Source organism: Chiloscyllium plagiosum, unplaced genomic scaffold (assembly GCF_037043375.1).
Source record: "Chiloscyllium plagiosum isolate Xiang-an unplaced genomic scaffold, Cpla_swu_hap1 HiC_scaffold_19, whole genome shotgun sequence".
Classification (NCBI taxonomy): Eukaryota; Metazoa; Chordata; class Chondrichthyes; order Orectolobiformes; family Hemiscylliidae; genus Chiloscyllium; species Chiloscyllium plagiosum.
In genome coordinates, this window is record NW_028270157.1 from 26,507,309 (window position 1) to 26,529,318 (window position 22,010).

A 22,010-nucleotide genomic window follows, 5' to 3' on the forward strand; every position below is an offset into this window, starting at 1 on the left:
CTATGGAAAATGCAGGGTTACAGAGATCGGGTAGGGATGCAGGTTTGGGTGGGATTGATTAAGGAATTTATGCTTAAAGTTTGTTATTAATTTGCAGTAAAATCTATTCTGAAGTTGTAAAGAATGCTATGTCTTGTGAATTTAGTAAATAAAGGACATAATGATATTACGATTTTGAAAGTGTAAGTGTTACATCCTGTACTAGCAGCTAATGATGAAAAGTGGTTAATTACAGTGTAACAGAAGTAAATCATCTTGATGTGTTGAATCTGATCTATTTTCATCAGTTTTGTTTGTTGTTTATTCTTAGATATCCCGACTATAACCAAATTTTGACCATTGACAGTTGAAACATATCAGCCTTATCATAGTGAAAGCATAGTTTATCAAGGCAAAGTAATTAATTCTAGTCAAATTGTGAAAAATTGTAAATACACAAAAACGTACTATTGATATTTATATTTATATGTCCTACTCAGAAATAATATATTTTTAAATTAAAAATGTGCTCCTTTTGTCCTTCTGATCTTTCACATTGCTGTAGACTATTCAATTCTTAGCAAATGGGCAGATTGCATGTTCCAAAATTTTTTTTTGATAGCTCTGTGTAAAGGATCTCTAGAAGGAAATGAAAGAAATATTATTTAACAAGTATTAGTCCTTTCTTTATTTGAAACTGTTGTTTCTGCTTACTAGTTGCCATTTATCAAACATCAGCAGAGATAAATTTCTAAAGACCCCTGTACAATTCATTGTCACTTGGAGAAGTAAGGCTTTAAAAGGGTTAAACACAAATCATATCAGACTAAACTGTTGAGGGTGTTTGAAAAATAAAGGATTGATCGTGGTGAAGTTGATGTTACATTTATGGACTTTCAAAGTGCACCTAATAAAGTAACTGTAACAATGCTGTCACTTTAACAAGGTTATTTTGTCTGTGGGTTTTTTTCAAGAGAGGTTATAACGGCGAAGGTGCTGAAATGTCTGGAAATGTCAACTCTAACAATTGCAGTTCTCCCAATTCAGGTTTTGTTTCTAGTTTGGTTTAGCTGTAACAGTGAGAAGCTGCTGCAGTCCAGAGAAAGGTTCCAAGGTTTAGCAGATAATTCTTGATTGACTTTTCTCTCTGAAATATCTCCCTGGAAGAACTGAGTTCAAATTTACCTTTTGCCAAGGAGTGTGTTTATGGGATGTTACAGGAATTGGAACAGCTCCTTAGTTAAGTTGCTGTATCAAGTCGGTTGAGTTTTCAAATAGTTAAGTTATTCTAAATTCTATCTTCTTTTGTTTGTGTTTCAACTGTAGCGTTTAAATAAACGCTGTTTTGCTTAAAGCCAAGTGGTTTGACCAGTTGTATCACACTTGGAACATCCACTCCACATCTACGTTTAAAATAAGAAAAACTTTAGGGTGCAGGCTACCTTCTTGAAATACTTTGAGGGGGTCTGGCCTGGTCCATAACAGATTGGATGAAATCAATTTTGTCATTTCAATTTGGGATTAGGGTTGTTGACAGCGAGTGGTAGTTATTAATGTCTTTTGTTCAATGTGTTGAATTTGGTTGTTTTTAAAATGTTTGGTGTAGTAATGGTACTATCAATCACCAAGAGTTTTCTGGGGGTGGAAGAAGTGACTTTGGGCCTTTACAAAAGGTGAACAAGGCAAAGCTGCTGGAATTGACAGACAAGCTGGAGTTGGAGTTACCTTCATCTGTGACAGAAGGAGAGATAATTACAGCAATAGCTCAGCATTTAAATTTACTGGAAATGCCATTGTAATCTTTGGAAATGGCTAAAATTCAACTGAAAATGAAGCAGCTTGGGTTAGAGACAAAAGAAAAATAAATAGAAAAAGAAACGAAATAGTTTGAATTATGGTTAAAAGCATAGTAAAGAGAAAAAGAATGAATCGCTTTAGCAGAACAAAAAGGAAAAGAAAGGAAAGGGAGAAAGAGGGGGAATTTGAACTTCGTAAATTGGCACTTTGGTAGGAAGGTTGGATGAAAAGGATGGAGGTTAAGGTAGTGTTACGACTCGGAGTTAACCCCCCTCTGCTAATTTAAACCTGCAACACAGAAATTATTAGCTCATGCTGTAATCTATTAAAATTCGAGAGGCCAAGAACTATCCTAAAAGTCACTATTTAAAGTACAGAAAATATAAAAACTTTCTTCTTTAAGTCTAACATAGAATATTAACTAACAACTATTTACAACTGCTTTCTCTAACCTATCTTTTACTTTCTCTTCGACAATACTGGTCCGATAAAACACCCAATTAAGATTTACCAAAAAACTAAATGTCAAAACCAGCCAGCTGTCAAATTTTCTCTTTGTATCTTCCCCGTCTTCTTTTTTTCTTCTTAGGACTTCTGTTTCACAGGTTGTTGGGAGATAAAGATACCTTTAAGACAACTATTCTGCAGGCAGTCTGCATATGTTGGTGGTTTGGCAGTTCTCCCCCAACTGTTCAATTTGTTTAATGTTTATACTGCAAAGCATCAGATCGTTTCATCATTTTAATGTTGTAAGATTACCAAATTCAAACTTGATTGGAGTCTAGTATCTTGGGGCATAATTTAAACTGATTGGCTAAATTTGAATTTGTTTTTGTCTCATAGCAACATACTGCTAGCTGCTGGACCAAATGTTACATTGTAAATTCTCCAGCACTCTGTGTGCTTGCCAAGTCCTTCAACTCTCTCAAAGGTACAGTACTCCTGACACCTTCACAACAGTAGAAGGTAGGCTTCGTGAGGAAGATAATGAAGATGAGGAAATCCATTACAGCCACACGCCTGGTGGGGATCTGTTTAAATATATTCAAGTATTTCCTAAATTTGATGAGAAGCCTTTTTCATCTCATTTAAGACGGTGGCTAAACAAATGAAGTGGCCAGTGACCATGTGAGTTTTGTTGATCCAAACAAAGCTAGTAGGTAGAGCTAGTGAGGTATTTGCATCACCTATCAGAGCAGGCATCTGGAGAGTTGGAGGAAGTGAAGAAAGCCATCTTAAGTGCATATGAGCTTGTGCCAGAAGCCTGCAGGCAACATTTCAGGAATCTAAAGAGGAACCCTGGTCAAACCTGCATTGAGTTTGAAAGGATCAAACAAAGCAATTTTGATAGGTGGATAAGGCAGTAAAGATAGAGCAAACCTATGACCGTCTTGGACAGACGATTATTTGGGAGGAGTTCAAAATTCAGTTCTTGAGGTAGTGAGAACTCATGTGGAAGAGCAGAGAATTAAAACGGCAAGATAAGCAGCTGAAATGGCTGATGGTTATGAGTTGATTCATAAATCAAAGTTTGGCTTCCAGCATCAATTTAAATCCATGAGGGATAGAAATTGGGGAAAAAATGGGATCCTCACATGGTAAGGGCAGTGCAGATAATAAAGATAGCTCACCACAGGGTAAAAAGGAAACCAATGAAAGGGATAGAAAAGTTAAAAAGATCCGATGTTTTCACTGCAATAAAGTGCGCCACATGAAATCACATGAAGATGGGTGCAGGAAAACTGGATAAGCTAGTGAATTTTATTGAAGTGGCAATGGAAAGCACAGTGGAGGGTAAAAGCTGCACCAGAATGTACAACCTGGTTGGAGGTTGGTTAAGGAGGAAGTGCCAGATATTCTTAAACCATTTACTTGTGAAGGTAAGGTTTATTCACAAAGGCCAGGAGCAGCAGGTAAAACGTTGATAGCATTAAGAGATACAGGAACATGTCAATCTTTGATGTTGAGAGATGAGGAGATATATAACTCAGAAGGACTGTTCCCACAAAAGGTGCTCGTATATGGAATTCATGGGTGAGACAATAAGTGCTTAGTTATGTAAAAAGAGGTTAGAATGTCCAGTGAAAAGTGAAGAAGTGATGGTAAGAGTACTGGAAAACCTCTTGGGTCCAGGAATGCAATTTGTCCTTGCTAACAATATAGCTGGGTCACAGGTAGGAGTGTGCTTACTGTGGTTGAAAAACCAGTGGAGAATCAGTCAACTGTGGATTACAGCAAGTATATCCTGGCATTTTTCCTGACTGTGTGATAGGGTCATAGAGTTATAGAGATGTACAGCATGGAAACAGACCCTTTGGTCTAACCTGTCCATTCCGACCAGATATCCCAACCCAATCTAGTCCCACCTCCAGCACCCGGCCCATATCCCTCCAAACCCTTCCTATTCATATACCCATCCAAATGCCTCTTAAATGTTGCAATTGTACCAGCCTCCACCACATCCTCTGGCAGCTCATTCCATACACGCACCACCCTCTGCGTGAAAACGTTGTCCTTTAGGTCTCTTTTATATCTTCCCCCCTCTCACCTTAAACCTATGCCCTCTAGTTCTGGACACCCCGACCCCAGGGAAAAGACTTTGCCTATTTATCCTATCTATGCCCCTCAAAATTTTGTAAACCTCTATAAGGTCACCCCTCAGCCTCCGATGATCCAGGGAAAACAGTCCCAGCCTGTTCAGCCTCTCCCGAATGCTCAAATCCTCCAACCCTAGCAACATCCTTGTAAATCTTTTCTGAACCCTTTCAAGTTTCACAACATCTTTCCGATAGGAAGGAGACCAGAATTGCACGCAATATTCAAACAGTAGCCTAACCAATGTCCTGTACAGCTGCAACATGACCTTCCAGTTCCTGTACTCAATACTCTGACCAATAAAGGAAACCATACCAAACGCTTTCTTCACTATCCTATTTACCTGCGACTCCACCTTCAAGGAGCTATGAACCTGCATTCCAAGATCTCTTTATTCAGCAACACTCGCTTGCCATTAAGTGTATAAGTCCTGCTAAGATTTGCTTTCCCAAAATGCAGCACCTTGCATTTATCTGAATTAAACTCCATCTGCCACTTCTCAGTCCATTGGCCCATCTGGTCAAGATCCTGTTATAATCTGAGGTAACCCTCTTTCGTTGTCCACTACACCTCCAATTTTCGTGTCATCTGCAAACTTACTAACTGTACCTCTTATGCTCGCATCCAAATCATTTATGTAAATGACAAAAAGGTAGAGGACCCAGCACCGATCCTTGTGGCACTCCACTGGTCACAGGCCTCCAGTCTGAAAAACAACCCTCCACTGCCACCCTCTGTCTTCTACATTTGAGCCAGTTCTGTATCCAAATAGCTAGTTCGCCCTGTACTCTGTGAAATTTAACCTTGCAATCAACCCATGGGGGACCTTGTCGAATGCCTTACTGAAGTCCATATAGATCACATCTACTGCTCTGCCCTCATCCATCCTCATTGTTACTTCTTCAAAAAACTCAAATCAAGTTTCTGAGACATGATTTCCCATGCACAAAGCCATGTTGACTACACCTAATCAGTCCTTGCCTTTCCAAATACATGTATATCCTGTCCCTCAGGATTCCGTTCAAAAATTTGCCCACCACCAACGTCAGGCTCACTGGTCTATAGTTCCCTGGCTTGTCCGTACCACCCTTCTCAAACAAATGCATCACGTTAGCCAACCTCCAGTCTTCCGGCACCTCACCTGTGACTATCGATGATACAAATATCTCAGCAAGAGGCCCAGCAATCACTTCTCTAGCTTCCCACAGAGTTCTAGGTTATACCTGATCAGGTCCTGGGAATGTATTCACTTTTATGCATTTCAAGACATCCAGCACTTCCTCCTCTGTAATATGGACATTTTGCAAGGTGTCACCATCTATTCCCCTACATTCTATATCTTCCATATCCTTTTTCACAATAAATACTGATGCAAAATACTTGCTTAGTATTTCCCCCATTTTCTGCGGCTCCACACAAAGGCCGCCTTGCTGATCTTTGAGGGGCCCTATTCTTTTTCTAGTTACTTTTTTGTCCTTAATGTATATGTAACAACCCTTTAGATTCTCCTTAATTCTATTTTCCAAAGCTCTCTCATGTCCCCTTTTTTGCCCTCCTGATTTCCCTCTTAAGTGTACTCCTACTGCCTTTATACTCTTCTAAGTATTCACTCAATCTATCCTGTCTTTACCTTACATATGCTTCCTTCTTTTTCTTAACCAAACCCTCAATTTCTTTAGTCATCCAGCATTCCCTATACCTACCAGCCTTTCCTTTCACCCTAACAGGAATATACTTTCTCTGGAATCTTGTGATCTCATTCCTGAAGGCTTCCCATTTTCCAGCCATCCCTTTAACCTGCGAACATCTGCCACCAATCAGCTTTTGAAAGTTCTTGCCTAATACTGTCAAATTAGCCTTTCTCCAATTTAGAACTCCAACTTTTAGATCTGGTCTATTCTTTTCCAATGAGGTCACAAAGTCAGCAGTTGAAACAGGAGAAGATAGCGAAGAATATAGAAAAGGAAGTTGAAGTAGAATGATCAAAAACCATGTTTGACCGAATGGTTGAAACAAAACAGAAACAGGTGGCAGAAAAAGTGGATATTTTTAGCTCAGAGAAATTAAAAGAGTTACAACAGAAATATGAAAAACTGAAGCAATTGTATCAAAAAGCGTACATGAAAGGAGAATCTGAGTATATCGCCGAGTGCTAATATCTTAAAAGAGGATGTCTTAGTGAGGAAATGGAGACCATCATATATTCAGGCAGATGAGAAATGGGTGGAAGTTCATCAAATCGTATTACCAGTGGTTTAAAGAAAGGTGGTGTTGCGGGTAGCGGTTGAATTACCAGGGAGGTAACTTAGTAGTAAGACAAATTAAAGCTGAAATACGAAAACATTTTATTGGCCTGAACTGCACAAGGATGTAGTTGAATTTTGCCAGACGCATCATACATGTCGGTTAGTTAGAAAATCGCAGGCAGTAATAAAATCCACACTTTTAATATCCATTCAGTTATTTGAGGAACCATTTACAAGAGTCTTAACTGATTGCATAGAACGCCTACCTGAAACAAAAAGTGGGAATCAGTATTTGTTAACAATAATGGACGTGTCCGCTAGATTTCTAGACACCATTCCATTGTGCAACACCACAGCTAAAAGCATTGGAGAAGAGTTTTTCACGAGATATGGGCTACCCACAGTGATACAATCAGACCGAGGGTCAAATTTTACATCAAAATTATTCAAGGAAGTTATGGACAGCTTGGGAATAAAACAATTCAAATCTACTGTGTGCCATCCAAAATCCCAGGGAGTGCTAGAAGGGTGGCGTCAGACATATAGACCATACTAAGGGCTTATAGTCAAGATTATCCAGATGATTGGGATACAGGAATTATGTTTGTACTTCTTCCCATCAGAAATTCAATACGTTTTAATTAGTTTTTGGGCAGGAAGTATGAGGACCGCTAAAATTGATTAAGGGGAAATTGGTGAGTCAGAGTTCTGAGACATATTTGGACTATGTGTCAGATTTTCAGCAATGGTTAAATAGAATGGGGGAGTTGGCTGGACAGCACTGAAAAATATCACAGCATATAATGAAGCAGGAAACAGACAAGAAATCAAAAACTCGCAATTTTGCTATTGGAGATAAAGTGTTAGAGTTACTTCCAGTGATAGGTGAACCTTTATAAGTAAGATTTAGTGGATCTTATTAAATCAAAAGGAGATTAAATGAGGTAAACTATTTGATAGGGGCTCTCGATAGAAATAACTCCCACAGAGTGTGCCATATTAATATGCCCAAAATGTATTTTGATAGGGAAGGAAAGCAAAAGGAGAATGTGTTACTGGTTACAACAGAGTGAAGAACGAAGTTCAGAGAATTCTGAATTGAACATTTCTCAAATTACATTGGATAATGAGGAAGTTGTCAAAAATTAGAATAAATTATTGAGTTACCTTCCAGAGGAAAATCGAAATGACCTGAAAGAATTATTGCTATCACATGGGGAGATATGTAGAAATTAGTTGGGAAGTACTAATCTAATTTTGCATGATGTGGATATCGGAAATGCTATTCCCATTAAAAAAAACATCCTTATAGATTTAATCCCTTAAAGTCGGTTCAAAAAGTGATTGAACACAGGCTCCAAGTCGACATATTTAAAGTAGGTTGCAGTGACTGGAGCTCACCTAGAGTAATGGTGCCAAAACCAGATGGTACCCAATCATTATGTGTGGACTATTGCAAAGTCAGTGCAGTTACAAAGTCTGATTCACATCCAATTCCATGTTTGGAAGACTCTGCTGAAAAGGTGGAACAAGCAACGTATATTTCTAAGTTGATTTACTCTGAGGTTACTGGCAGTTTCTTTTGTCCGAAAGAGCGAAGAGAATTTCAGCTTTTGTAGTATTTAATGGACTGTATCAATTTAAAGTCATGCCATTTGGTAAAGCCAGCCATATTTCAAAGGTTAACCATTAAAGTAATTTCTGGATTACCAGTTGTGTGGTTTGCCTCGATGACCTGGTGATTTTTAGTCACACATCGAAGGACCATTTGCAGTATTTATTAGAATTATTCAATTGACTTTGGGAGGCAAGCCTGGTGATATACCTGGCTAAGAGTGAATTCGCCATGCTCAAGTCACATTCCTGGGTCATTTTATCGGACATGGACAGATGGTCCCATGGAATGTGAAAACAAAGGTTACTGGGGAGTTTTCCACACCATCGATGAAAAGAGTAGTATTACGATTCCTGGGATTGAGTGGGTTTTATCGGAAATTCATTCCAAATTTTAGCAGTGTGGCTGCTCCATTCACTGAATTATTAAAGAAATGCAAGAAATTTCAGTGCATGGCAGACCATCAGAAGGCATTTGACAGCCTGAAAGCTGTGATAACCACTGCCCCAGTATGGGCCACACATAATTATGCAAAGCTATTCAAGGTGGCTATCGATGTGAGTGATGTGAATGTCAATGCTGTACTCTTACAAGAAAATGATCAGAAGTTGGCAAGGCCTATTGGATACCAACTGCCCTGTGGTTAACCACTTCAATTCCCTCTCCTACTTCCCAAAAGACATGCAAGTCTTGAGCCTCCTTCACCACCAAATTAAATCCACCCACCAACTGGAAATAAAATGTCTCATCTTCCACCTTGACACCCTCCAACCACATGGCATCAACATTGACTTCTCCAGTTTCCAAATCTCCCCTCCCCCCACCTCATCCCAGATCAAACTCTCCAACTCGACACTACCTTCTTGACCTGTCCTATCTGTCCATCTTACTTCCCACTTATCTGTTCCATCCTCCCCACCGACCTGTCACAATTACCTCCCACCGGCATCCACCTATCGTCTTCCCACCTACCTCCGCCCGCTCCAGCCACATCCCACCTCCTATTTAACTCTCAGGCCCCTTCCCCCTCCACATTCCTGATGAAGGGCTTATGTTCGAAATGTCAAATCTTGTGCTCCTCGGATGCTGCTTGACCCGCTGTGCATTTCTAGTGCCACACTTTTTGACTTGGATATTTCTCCATGAAATTGAATATTCATCAGCAGGAATATTCGACAATTGAGAAGGAGAATTTGAGCTTGGTGTTGGTGTTACAACATTTCAACCTTTATGTTGCCAGTAATTTGTTTGAGACAATCATATATACTGCTCATAACTCATTAAAGTCTTTCGGAGAAATTTGAGGACAAAATTCGAGATTGTTTAGTTGGAGCTTATTATTGCAGGCATTCGATTTGAAAATTATACATGTGGTAGGACGAGAAAATGTAATTGCTGACACTTTGTCGAGATTTTGACAAAAAAATGGAGGTGTTCGGTGACAGGAGTAAACAGACTGAAATAGAATGTAGTAGTGCATGATTGCATGGTTATAGTCAATGCAATGTAGATTTATTGTAGTGTACTAACAGAGTAAGACTTGGGTTTAAAATCAAGCCATCTTTGTACACTGATGGTTCAATTTTTATAAGGGGGAAAGTGTGACAATGCTGTAACTTTAACAAGATTATTTAGTCCTTGGCTTGTTTTAAAGAAAGGTTGTAAAGGCAGTGTTTCTGGAAATGCCTACTTTAACAATTGCTAGGGAGTGGTCAATTCTTCCAGTTCAGCTTTTTTTTCTTAGTTTGATTTAGTTGTAACAGTGAGAAGCTGCTGCAGTCCAAAGAAAGATTCCAAGCTTCAGCAGATGATTCTTGACTGACTTTTCTCACTGAAATCCCTCCTGCCTGCAAGAACCGGCCTTTGAATTTACCTTTTGTCAAAGCATGTGTTCATGGATGTTATGGGAATTGAAACAGCTCCTTAATTAAGGAGCTGTATTGAGATGGTTGAGTTTTCAAACAGTTAGGTTACTCTAAATTCTGTTTTCTTTTGTTCGTGTTTTAACAGCAGCATTTAAGTAAATGCCGTTTTGCTTAAAGCCAAGTGGTTTGACCAGCTGCATCACACCGGGAATGTCCACTTCCCATCTGCCTTTAAAATAAGAAAACATTCGAGTCCAGGCTACCTTCTTGAAATATCTTGAGGATCTGGTCTAGTCCATTACATAACACATTTATCAGACATATCAGATAATGAAAAGTCATCCACTAAATGGATCGTAGTTGAGTGAAGATTAAGAGGTAGACAATAGAGTTGAAAAGTTCCTTTTCTAATGGTAGTATGATAAATATCTAACGGGATCGCTCAGGGTTGGTAGAGGGCCCATTATTTTTGTTAAATATAAATGATATGAATTTTGGTATAAGGGGTACAAAAGTCACAGATGATATTAAATTTGATGGAATAGCAGAATGAACAAGATTATAGTAGACTACAATAGGACTTACATAGGTAAAATGGACAGATACATTCAATTTATTATAGATACATGTGAAATAATGCATTTTGGGGGAAGCAACATGGAGAGATACCATTATAAGGTGTGTTCAAATGCAGACACCTGGTGTACACATTTACATAGATTGATATAGCAAGTATAAAGGAATTATTTCCTCTGGTAAGTAACGTTATGAAGTTGTAAGTGCACTGTACCTTTAAGAGAGATGAACAGCTAGCAAGCACTTAGAAAAGCACAGAGAGTCTGGAACAAGGTAATGTAACATTTAGACAAAACAGCTATAGGAGTTGGGTTGCCATGAGACAAAAACAAATTCAAATTCTGCCAATCAGTTCAAATTATGCTCCAAGATACTAAACTCCAATCAAGTTTGAATTTAGTATTTTGATAATATTAAATCCAATGAAACAATCCAATGTTTTGGGGTATCAAAACTGAATATTTTTGAACAGTTGAGGGAGTACTGCCAAAAGACAAACAGATGTAGGCTGCCGGTTTAAGAGCTCTTGTAAAGGTACCTGTCTCTGGAAAAAGTTTGTACAGAAGAACATAAAAACCGACCTGGAGAGAGAATTTACAGAGAAAATATACAGAGGAAACTACAGAACAAAGCTGACTGGTTTTGAAACATGATTAATGTTTTTGTAAATCGTAATGAGGATTTTTTTTCATCAGACCTGCATTGTACACAGGGAGGTAAAAGATAGGTTTTTTTTTATAGATATTTTTATTAGAAATTTAACATTTTTACAAGTTTACAAAAATAAACAAAACTCTCAGATATAAACATTGATATACAATTAGCTCAAATATACAATAGTCAAAATTTGACAAAAAAAAACAAAACAACAAAAAAAAACCGAAAAGAAAAAAAAAACAAACAAACAAAACTCAACTATCTACTAATCTAACCTACAACTAACCAGGGTGTATATTTAAGTCTCTTACATGCTCGGGATGTGTTAACATCAGATATGATAAAACCCGTATTCGTGCGGGATTCCTCCCCCGAGGGGCCGCGGACCAGCCAGGTTTGTAGTCTCAATTAAATAAAAGCCCTTGTTAGGATAGCCGAAATATCTGTATTTATGTAATTCAAAAAGGGCTGCCATATTTTATAAAATAATTCGGTCTTTCGGTGCACCATATTTGTAAGGAAGTCAAGGGGAATACATTCCATAATTAGTCTGTGCCAATTTGAAAGTCCAGGGGGGGCCCTCCGCCACCCAGTTCATCAAAATATTTTTCCTTGCACAGAAAGAAAGAATAGAAAATAGTCTCTTCCCGTACGTGTCCAGGGAGGGAAAGTTCGAAAAGCCCAAGAGGAGAGATACGGGGTCCACTTTTATTTCCGTTCCTAAAATTTCTGTCAGGGTACTTGCTACTTTAGTCCAATATCTACGGATCTTATGACAGGTCCATAAGCAATGTACAAGAGTGCCCACCTCTATTTTGCATTTAGGACACATTGGAGATGCTCCTGCCTTAAATTTTGCCAATCGAACCGGTGCTATATGGGCCCTATGAAGTATCTTCAGCTGGATAGCCTGGGTTCTGTTACAAATAGTAATTCTTCTAGCATTTTCCCAGATATCATTCCACGTTTCTGTGGAGATTTCTAGTCCCAGATCCTGATCCCATGTTTTAAGCAGATTATCCATATCTCCCGATACTTCATTATGTAGCAAATGATAAATATTACTGACGGAAGATACCCCCACTGGTCGTAGGACACTACATTCTCTATCGGATTTATAAAGACTATCTAATAACGTAGTCTTCTTCTGTATAAAATCTCGAATTTGGAAGTATCGAAAGAGGTCTCCATTGGGTAATCCGAATTTCTGACGCAGCTGTCCGAAAGACATCAGGACCCCATCTTTAAATAAATCCCCGAGACATGAGATACCCCTGGATCTCCAGAGTTTAAAAGTGGCATCTGTTAACCCCGGTTGGAATCCCCATGCTCCCACTATCGGTGCATAGGGGGATGTTTTATGTGAATTACCCTCATTTTGCCGCATTATATTCCAAGCCTTGATTGTATTCAGTATTATAGGGTTTTTACAGTGATCTGTAATGATTTTCCTCTTGTCTGAGAATAAAAGGTTAATAAGTGGGTATTTTACTTGAGAAGCCTCGATGTCCAACCAGATTGATTGTGGATCAGACAAGACCCAATCAGCTATATAACTTAATAGGGAACTTAATTGATATTTCCTAAAATCTGGGAAGTCCAATCCACCCCTTGCCTGTGGAAGCTGTAGCTTCTTCAGCTTAATGAGGGGCCGCCTATGGTTCCAGATAAAGGAACTCAGCCAGCCGTATAATTTACATAAAGCTGTCCTCGGCAGCATCACCGGAAGCATTCTCATAGGATATAGGTGACGGGGCAGGATATTCATTTTGATTAATGCTATTCTACCCAACCAGGAAATTGGCAGGTCTCCCCATCGCTGGAGGTCCTGCCTTATCCTTTCCAATAAATACACAAAATTAGCCTTATACAACTGACCAAATACTGGAGTAATAAAAATGCCTAAATATAAGAAACCCTCCAGGGACCAGCGAAAGGGAAAAAGGGAACCGTCCGCTAAGCGGGGTATCACAGCAAGGCCACCCATTGGCATAGCTTCCGATTTTGAAAAATTAATTTTATAGCCTGAGAATGCACTAAATGTATTAATAACTTGGATTAAGCGAGGTATGGACATCAAAGGGTTACTGAGGAATAGAAGAACATCATCTGCATAAAGGGTAATTTTATGTTTACCTGTACCAATCCTTGGAGCCACTATATTAGGATCAGCTCGTATAGCTTCTGCTAGTGGTTCAATTATTAGCGTGAATAACAATGGCGAGAGGGGACATCCCTGACGGCAGCCCCTACCCACACTGAAGCTATCCGAGCCTAATCCATTGGTAACCACAACTGCTTTGGGATCACTATACAATGTTGAGATCCATTTGGTAAACACCTGTCCAACACCAAACCTCTCCAATGTGTAAAACAAATATGACCATTCGACCCTATCAAATGCCTTTTCCGCGTCTAATGAAACCACTACTCCTGGTATCTTTCCCTGATGACAAGCTTGAATCATATTCAGAGCCCTTCTAACATTATTGGATGATCTACGGCCCTTAATAAACCCCGTCTGATCCTCCTTTATAATATGTGGCAGTATCCTTTCTAATCTCAGTGCTAACGTTTTAGAGAGGATTTTAAAATCTACATTTAGCAAGGATATTGGTCTGTATGATGTACAATCTTCTGGGTCCTTTCCTTTTTTAAGGATAAGAGAGATATTTGCCTCTTTCAGCGAAGGCGGGAGACAGCCCTGACTATATGCATAGTTATACATGTCCATAAGTGGACCAACCAGTATTTCTGTAAATTCTTTATAGAATTCAGCTTGAAAGCCATCTGGGCCCGGCGTCTTACCATTTTGAAGGTGCCTAATTGCATCAACTATTTCTTGGGGTGTAAGAGGAGCATTTAGGACCGATACTTGTTCCGGAGTTAGGTCTGGAAAAGTCAAATTTTTAAAAAATGACTGCATCCTCTTCGTCCTATCTTCACAATCCTGTGATTTATATAACTCAGAATAGAATTCTCTAAAGGTCGCATTAATCCTTTTGTGATCATGAGTCAAAATACCCGTACTTTCCTTGATAGACATAATAGTCTGAGGGGCCTTTTTTTTCTTTGCAAGAAATGCTAAGTATCTACCCGGTTTGTCGCCATATTCATATAACCTTTGCTTTGCAAATAATATTTCCCTCTTAGCCGTTTGAGTAAGTGTAGTATTTAGAGCTGTCCTAAGAGCTGTAATCCTTTGCAATTTAATAATAGAGGGTCTATCAGTGTATGCTGTTTCAGCCGCTTTTAAGCGGGCTTCAAGCAGACGCTGTTGTTCTCCCTTTAATTTCTTCTGGGTTGCTGAGTAGGAGATGATCAAGCCTCGCGTGTAAGCTTTGATGGTCTCCCACATCATTGACGGGTTGCTAGCTGTACCTGAATTAATTTCTAAAAAAGTTTTAAATTCTTGAGAGAAGTACTTTACAAATTTACTATCTTTCATTAAGAAGGGGTCCATATACCAATGCCGAGGGGATGTCCCACTGTTCCTCGTCTTAGTTTCCATATATACAGCAGCGTGGTCAGAAATTGCTATATTACCTATTTTACAGGATGATATGGAATTTAAAAAAATTGAGGGGGCAAAAAACATATCAATTCTGGTATGACATTTATGTGGATTAGAGTAGAAAGAAAAATCTCTACCCTGTGGATGAAGACATCTCCATACATCTACTAATCCTAATTCTTTGTTCAGATCCATCAATTGTCTAGATCTGGGAGATACTCCTGCAGTACTCTTGGGAATCCTGTCTATTTCCGGATCCATAATACAATTAAAGTCTCCCCCTATAATTATATGACGGGCATCAAAAGCCATCAGTTTTGAAAAGGCTTCCGTTATAAATTTAAAGGGGTGTGCCGGGGGGCAGTACAAATTTAAAATCCCATATTCCTCTCCATTTATGAGAGCTTTAATCAAGATATATCGTCCAGATTCGTCTTTTATCTGCTTTAGGATTTTGAAAGGGAAATTCTTCCGAACAAGAATAACAACTCCCCTGCTTTTTGAGCTAAAAGAAGAAAAAAAGGCCTGATCAAATCCGCCCTGTCGTAATTTCAAGTGTTCTTTATCTGACAGGTGTGTCTCCTGTAGGAGAGCTATATCAACTCTTTCCTTCTTAAGATTTGATAATATTTTCTTCCTTTTAAGTGGCGAATTACTCCCCTTGACATTCCAGGTGCACCACTTAACCGATTGATCAGCCATAATCCTCTGGGCCAATCCGAGACCCCTCGGGAGGGGGAACCCTATCCAGAACATCCCGAGCATGGAACATGTAAAATTTACAAAAATAAACCCTCTTTAATACACCCACAACAATACAGTAAAAAACTATTTCTAAATAAAAAAAATATAAAACGTATCTAAGTGGAGACTTTCCCCCTTGTTCCCAGGGGGCATCACTTCCTCTCCAAAAATCCCTCATATCCTCTCCCAACCAATGCCCCACCCTTGACCCAGGCACTCCTCAATAAAATGAGGAAAATTCAAATATAATACAAAGCTAGAGTTAACAGTGAGCACCCCACCCCCACCCCTACCAACACCTGGGTATATTTGGTAATGTTAATACCATATATAAACATATAACTATAAATTACCAGTTCAACAAATAATAATTAAATATGATAATACAAAATAACGAAGGGAAAAACAACCCCGCTCCTAAAGACAGAGGTAAAATCGAATAAGGTAACCACCTCCCCCCACCAACATTAACCAAATCCCCCAGCTTATATATACATATATATACATACACATACATATATATATATATATATACATACATACACACATATACATACACCCCTCATATATACATAAAATAATAACAGAAAACAACTCCAAGGGGAGGGGGGGAGAAAATCAAATCCCTTTCCCCACCCCCCATAATAATATTAAGCAATAAGGTAAAAAAAAAAGGGAGGGGATATAAACCAAAACGGGGGGGGGAAGGCAGACCAATATCCATTATGTCCTACAGTTTATCTAAGAGAGTCCAAGAATTCCTTAGCCTTTTCTGGTGATCCAAAGTTATATACGGATCCTTCATGGTTAAAACGTAACATCGCTGGGTAGCGTAAGGAGTACTGAACATTTAAGTCCCTTAAACGCTTCTTCGCCTCATCGAATGCCTTCCTCTTTCGAACCAGAGCCGGAGAAAAGTCCTGAAATAGCATGATCTTGGATCCTTTGTAGATCATAGCTTGGGGGTCTTTTCCGAGATTTCTAGAGGCTTCTAGGAGTATCTGCCTCTCCCTGTAGTTCTGCAGCCGGAACAGGACCGGGCGATTATCGAGGTCGTCAAAATGATTTTCCAAGGTCCGGACTCGCTGCTCGAGAGTCCGGACCTGATCCATGGCCGATTGAGCGGTTGTCTCCGAGGTCGCAGCCTTTAGCTCTGCCCCTCCGACTCGGCGTTGAATTTCTTCAATTTCACGTTCGTGCTTCTGCAGCGCGGCCGAGAGCGACTCCCAACGATTCCTGGATTCGACGATAAAGGCATCGATCTTCGAGTCAAGCTTGGAAAGCATTTCTGCAAGACTTGCTACTGTAGGTAAGTCCCCCGGGGCGGCTGTGGACGCCTCTGCTGCAGCTGGAGAGTGTGGGGGAGGGGTTCCTGCTTGCTGAGAGCTGCGGGCTCCCTTCCCTTTAGTCATTTTAACTTAGGATAAAGTTGCTTAAATGTAATATTACACAACTAATTGAGTTACTAAACTATTATAAATGATTTATAAATGATTTGGTGAGCTTGGTAGGGGGTAGGTGACCCACTGTGCCCAAGTCTTGGGAGGAGCACTATAGACTCAGTCTTACTGGGTTGCCGCCATCTTGGATCCCCTCAAAAGATAGGTTTAAGAGAACCGAGTTGTAAATCGTTATTAGCTAATATTCTCTGTTAGACTTTAAGAAATGAAGTTGTTAATTTTTACTTTAAATATTTACCTCTGGAATAGTTCTTTGCCTCACAAGTTTAACAGATTATAGCACGGGGTGAATCTTTTCAGTGTTGTTGGTTTAAATTGGCAGAGGGGTTTACTCCGTGTCATAACAGTGATAATTGGCAAAATAAATCATGGGCAATTAACAGGCTTTCTTTTTTACAGAGATGGTGGTTAAAATCTGTGATGCGTTGTCTGAAAGGGCAGTTAGAATTGATTCCACAGGAATTTTCAAAATAGCATTTGATATTAATTTGCATAAAAATGGGGGAAAACACAGAGGTTTGAGACGAAAGTGTACAGATTTTTGTAAGGACTCACACATACATGAGGAGCTGAATGGCCTCCCTCTCTGTGATTCTGTGACTCCCTGCATTAGAATCGTAGAGATGTGTTGCACGGAAACAGACCCTTTGGACTAATTCGTCCATGTTGACCAAATAGCCTAACCTAGTCTAGCCCCATTTGCCAGCACGTAGTCCATATCATTCTAAACCCTTCCTATTCATATACCCATTCAGATGCCTTGTACATTTTGTATTTGTACAAGCCTCCACCACTTCCTGTGGCAGCTCATTCCATACATGCACCACTCTTTGCATGAAAAATTGCCCCTCGGGTCCCTTTTAAACTTTTTCCCTTTCACCCTAAACCTATGCCCTCTAGTTCTGGGCTCCCCCACCCCAGGGAAAGCACCTTGTCTATTTACCCTATTGACGCCCCTTAAGATTTTATAAACCTCTGTAAGATCACCCCTCAGCTTCTGATGCTGCACGGAAAACAATCCCAGCCTATCCAGCCTCTCCCTGTACCTCAAATCCTCCAACACTGGCAACATCTTTGTAAATATTTTCTGAACCCTTTCATGATTCACAACATCCTTCCGATGGGAGGGACATCGAATTGCAGACTTTATTCCAAAACTGGCCTAACCAATGTCCTGTACAGCCACAACATGACCTCCCAACTCCTATACTCAATGCTCTGACCAATAAAGGAAAGCACACCTTTTTCAATATCCTAACTACCTGCAATTCCACTTTCACAAAACTGTGAACCTACACTCCAAAGTCTCTGAGTTCAGAAAGACTCACCATTAAGCGTATAAGTCCTGCTCTGATTTGCCTTTCTAAAATGCAGCACCACACATTAATCTAAATTAAACGCCATCTGCCACTCCTCAGCCCATTGGCCCATCTGATCAGGATCCCGTTGTACTCTGAGGTAACCATCTTCACTGTTCACACATCTCCAATTTTGTGTCATCTGCAAACTTACTAACTATGTTCACATCCAAATAATTTATTGAAATGACGAAAAGCAGTGGACCCAGCACCAATCCTTGTTGCAAACCACTGGTCACAGGCCTCCAGTCTGAAAAGCAACCCTCCTCCACCACCCTCTGCATTCTACATTAAAGACAGTTTTGTATCCAAATGGCTAGTTCTCCCTGTATTCCATGAGATCTAACCTTGCTAACCATTCTCCCATGGAGAACCTTGTTGAAGGTTGTGTGACTGTCAATCATGATAAACAGAATGGCATGAGGTTATATACTGTACAACCCAGCGAGGTGTTAACTTTGGGAAAGCAAATTTTAGCAGGATTTATACACTTAATGGTAAGGTCCTCTGAACAAAGAGACCCTGGAGTGCAAGTTCATAGCTCCTTGAAAGTGGAGTCGTGGGTAGACAGGATAGTGATGAAGGTGTTTGGTATGCTTCCCTTTATTGGTTAGTGTATGAGTATTAGAGTTGGGAGGTCATGTTGCAGGACATTGATTAGACCACTGTTGAAATATTGCATACAAGTCTGGCCTCCTTCCTATCGGAAAGATGTTGTGAAACTTGAAAGGGTTCAGAAAAGATTTACAAGGATGTTGGCAGGGTTGGAGGATTTGAACTATAGGGGGAGATTGAATAGGTTGGGGCTGTATTCCTTGGAGCATCGGAGGCTGAGGGGTGACTTTATAGAGGTTTATAAAATCATGAAGGGCAAGGATAGGATAAATAAAGTCTTTTCCCTGGGGTGGCGAAAGTCCAGAACTAGAGGGCATAGGTTTAGGGTGAGAGGGGGAAAGATATAAAAGAGACCGAAGGGGCAACTTTTTCATGCAGAGGGTGGTATGTGTATAGAATGAGCTGCCTGAGGAAGCGGTGGCGGCTGATACAATTGTAACATTTAAAAGGCATCAGGATGGGTTAATGAATAGGAGGGGTTTGGAGGGATATAGGCCAGGTGCAAGCAGGTGGGACTAGATTGGATTGGGATATCTGGTCGGCATGGATGAGTTGTACCGAAGGGTCTGTTTCCATGCTATACACCTCTATGAGTCTATGACTCTATGACCACCATCTCAAGAGCTACTAGGACGGGAAAAATAAATGCACCAGAGTCCTGAAACAATAGTTCTATTCAGAACTTGGACATGACACGAGACACCGGCTAAACACTTTAAAGGTGACAGAAAGTATCCCTGAAGAAGTCAAACATCACCTCCAGGTTCATGGAAATCGCAGGTTTGTGATCAATCAAAATTAAGAAGGCTTATTTGAGAAGGTAAGAAACATATTGAGAGATTGTTTTAGGAATATTCAAAGTGAAGTTGAGGAATTAGAGGGTCCACACAAGCCTCCAAACAACCCATTGATACAACTATTCCAGCACCACCTGTCATGCATGTGACAGTCTGTGGATTTTGCATTGGATTTATCAACCACCATAGAATGCGTCAAACAAGGGGGGAAGAATGTCGAAACAACTGCCTAAGAAGAAGTTGGTACTGGATTCAGAAATAACAATATCTCTCTCAATGCAACTTGGCCAGTTGATGAATGTCAAGAAGAGTTCCATTGCCTGGAAGTCATGCAGCACCATTGTTACCTACTAGTAACCAGCCCAAGCCTTAATGTTGTCCAAGTCTTGCTGCATGCAGGCATGTACATTTTCAATGTTGAAAACATTGAGAATGATACTGAACATTGTGTAGTCATCAGTGAGCATCCCCAATTCTGACATTACAATTGAAGGCAGGTCATGGTTGAAGCAGCCAAAGACGGTTGGGACTAGGTCACTAACCTGAAGCAATATACTAAAACTAAAACGATTGGCAACCAACAACCACAATCTTCCTCTTTTGTGCTAGATAAGACTCTACTAGTGCAGGGATTTTCTCCTGATTCCAGTTGACTTCAGTTTTGCCAGGGAACCTTGATGCCACAAGCAGCCAAATACATTTTGATGTCAAGGGCAAAGCTTTTACCGCTTATCTTGAGTTTGGCACATTTTTCCATGTTTGGATCAAGGCTGTTAATGAGGTCAACTGACCTTGTGGAACCTATCCTGAACATTAGTGTGCATGCTGTTGTGCAAGTGTGACTTGATAGTACTATTGCTTGACAGTTCTTCTGTTACATTATTGATAATTGAGAGGAGGCTAATGTTTGATAATTAGCTGAATTGTGAGGAGACAGGTTGCAAAGAGGGGACAAAGAATCTGTAAAGGGACGTAGAAACATTAAATGAGTGTACAAAAATGTGGCAATAGTAGTAATAGCACAGTACGGGAAATTATGACGTTTTCCATTTTGGCAGAGAAATAGAAAAGCAGAATATCATTTAAATAGAGAGAAACCACTGATGCTGCAGTGCAGAAAGGTCTGGATGTCCTTATACAAGAATCAAAAAAAGTTAGTATGCAGGACCAGAAAATAACTGGAAAGGTAATAAGAATGTTGTCCTTTAGTGCAAAGGAGTCGGAATATCAAAGTAGGAAAGTCTTGCTATAACTGTACATGGCATTGATGAGACTGTAGCTATAGTTCTGCATACAGTTTTGGTCTCCTTGATTAAGGAGCAATGTGTTTGCATTGGAAACAGTTCAGAAAAGGTCTATAAACAGATTCCTGGGAAGAAGAGATTGTCTTGTGAAGAAAAGTCTAGCAGAATGCACCTATACTCATTGGAGTTTAAAAGATTAGGGGTGATCTGATTTTAAAAAAATAAGATTCTGCATGCAGAATGTATGCTGACAGGATGTTTTCTGTCATGAAGGAATCTAAACTTGTTTAAACGTCAACTGTCTGTAAGGAATTATGGATGACATGCTAGAAGTAGAATTATGGCTACAATGATATCAGCCATGGTCTTATTGAATGACAGAGCAGCCTCATAAGCAAAATGACCTACAAATCATCCAATTTCTTATTATTGTCATCTGCAGTAACTATCTGCAGCTCAAGGAACTTCAGCTCAGATCAGATGAGCTGGAATCTGAGCTTCAGACACTTCGACACATCTGGAAGGGGGAGAGTTCCCTTAATGTTTTGTGCCAGTCACACCCTATAGCTTAAATATGTCTAATTTGGCAACTGTCAAGGACAGGAGGGTTTGAAGACAAGTGAATCAGATAGAGGAATTTGAACATAGCATTGGAGGAGCCTCGGCTCATAATCTTATCTAACAAGTTTGAGGTAATTGCTCCTTGTATGAACAAGGGAAGAGTCTGCAGAGAGGATGGGAAAGCTGACCACTGCGCCATGGTCCAGGACATCATTCAAGCAGGGACAGCATAAAGGAAAATCATAGTGGTAGTGATTGTAGTGTGGTAAAAGTAGGCAAGAGCTCCTATTTGGGGAGTGACAGGAATTAGGACCAAATTAAAATGAGGACCTCAAAGATTGTAATCTCTCGATTATTACTTGAGCCGTGTGCAAATTGGCAGTGATA

The 22,010-nt window shown here is 39.8% G+C and overlaps 1 protein-coding gene across 8 annotated transcripts in view; it reads left to right on the forward strand.

The window, feature by feature from the left end:
- The window catches only part of ppfia2 (PTPRF interacting protein alpha 2), a 543,269-nt gene that overhangs the window by 96,032 nt on the left and 425,227 nt on the right, over window positions 1-22,010 (forward strand). Inside the window, exon 1 of one of the 8 annotated variants that reach the window (XM_087997153.1) lies at window positions 2,771-2,799. The exons of the other annotated variants lie outside the window; for them this stretch is intronic. The gene's annotated coding sequence lies outside the window, so the exon portion shown is untranslated. Of the gene's footprint in view, window positions 1-2,770; window positions 2,800-22,010 lie in introns of those variants that run through there. 8 annotated transcript variants of the gene reach the window in all.